Genomic DNA, 2293 nt, shown 5'->3' with positions numbered 1-2293 from the left:
AGATTTTAGGAGTCACTTATCAGAAGTTGATCCCAACTAACTGCATCTGGTACACCCCAACAGAATGGTGTAGTAGAAAGAAGGTAAAAGAACTCTTATGGAATAATTAGATAGATGATGAGTTATTCAGAAAATTACCAAATTTGTTCTAAGGATAAACTCTGAAAATGAAAGTGAACATAGTGCCTTCCAAGTCATAACTCTCTACTCATATAGAATTGTTGAATAGGCGTAAGCCTATTTTGAAGCATATTCGGATTCAGGTAATCCAGCATATATGTTAAAGAGAGATAATGATAAGTTGGATAGGAGTTCACTTGTTTGTAAGTTATCCTAGATAAACAAAAGTAGGTTTATAGTCTTAAAAATCAGAAGGTCATTGATAACATCAATGACTGATTTTTAGAAAAGGACTATATAATGAACCACGTGCTCATAAGTAAATTTGTTCTTAAGAAAATAATAAAAGACATGTCTAATCTAGTACCAACTGTACAAGATGAGATACCACAAGAAAACTGCAACACGTATCACAAATGATACACAATTGCAGAAAATGCCTTGTCGTAATGGGAGGGTTGTTAAGCAACCTTAAAAGATTCATGTTTTGGGAGAGTTTTTGAACTCGATCCCTGAAGGATATGAACCTGATCTCCGGACATATGACGAAGCACTCCAAGATAAATATGAAGCATCTTGGCAAAGAGTAATGAATAATAGAATTAGAATATATATAAAATCTGGAAGCTTGTAGAACCACCAAGTGGTGTAAAAGCCTTTGGGTGTAAAAGGTCTATAATAGAAAAAGAGGGATAGACAGGAAGGTAGAAACCTTCAAAGCAAGGCTTGATGAAAAAGGAAACTTTTTTCACTGGTAGCCATGCTTAAGTCTATCCGGATTCTTTTATCTATTTGGCAAGTGGATGTCAAGACAGCATTCCTTAATGGAAGTCTTGAAGAAAGCATCCATATAAAGCAACCAGAAGGGTTCATTGCAAAGTCCTAAGAGCATCTTGTGTGCAAGCTCAATCAGTCTATGGACTGATACAAAGCTTCAAGGTCTTGGAACATCTAGTTTATCAAAGTAATCCACACCTATGGATTTATTGAGTAAACGGATAAAGTTTTGTGTATACAAAAGATGTGATGGAAACGTGGTGGTATTTCTTGTACTATACGTAGATAACATTTTTGGTAGTTGGAAACAATATCAAAATGTTGTCAGAAGTAGGGGTATGGTTGTCCAAATAATTCGATATAAAGGACTTGGGAGAATGTATATATTTTTTTTTAAGATCAAAGTAATAAGGGATCACAAGAAAAAATATATTTATTCCAAGCTTGATACATCGGAAAAATCCTTGCTCGTTTTAAGCATGCAAAACTCCTCAAAAGGTTTCTTACCTTTTAAGCATGGAGTGTCTTTATCTAAAGAGATGTCTCCGATGACATTAAAGGAGATTGAGGACATGTAGGCAGTTCTTTATGCTTCGGCAGTTAGACAACCTAATGTATGCTATGCACGAGATCAGAAATCTGTTTTGCCAAGAGCATAGTTAGCAGATATTAAAGTAACCCTAGACAAGGACATTGGCCAGAAAGCATATATTAAAGTACCTAGAGGCACTAAAGATTATATGCTAGCTTACAAGGCGATTAATTTGGTTCCTATGGGTTGTATGGATTTTGACCTCCAATCGGATAGGGACAATAATAAGTCAACCTCGTGGTTTTGTGTTTATTTTAGGAGGTAAAGTCATAACTATGGAAGAGTGATAAGCATAGGTGTTTTTCGACTCCACCATAGAAGCTTAGTATATGGAAAGCCTCCGAGGTAGCCATAAAAGCTGTATGACTCAATAACCTCAAGATAGACTTAGATATGATTTCTGGTTTGTCCAAAGATTATTACAATTTATTGTAATAATGTTGGTGCAGTAGCAAACTCGAAGAAACCATAAGTCTATAAGGCAAGTAAGCACAATAGAGCGCAAGTACCACCCAATACGAAACGAGGAGAAGTTGTTGCCGCCTAGATTGCATCGGTGATGACCTATTGATCCTTCCACTGAGGTCCTTAAGGCAAGAGCTTTTGATGGGCATGTTGAAGGGTTAGGAATCGGATGTATGGCAGCAGATATAACAGTCTTAGTATAAGTGGGAGATTGTTGAGTGTATACTAAAAGCCTAGCTTTTGTATAAACATTTATCTAGAAATAAGAATCACATTGGTCAAATGTCTACATTTATGATAAATGTAGTTGTTCAATTAATTTATATTGTAGATGACATG

Source organism: Zingiber officinale, chromosome 5B (assembly GCF_018446385.1).
Source record: "Zingiber officinale cultivar Zhangliang chromosome 5B, Zo_v1.1, whole genome shotgun sequence".
NCBI classification, from domain to species: domain Eukaryota; kingdom Viridiplantae; phylum Streptophyta; class Magnoliopsida; order Zingiberales; family Zingiberaceae; genus Zingiber; species Zingiber officinale.
The sequence above is the reverse complement of the archived record's forward strand: the minus strand, read 5'-3'. Positions refer to the sequence as shown.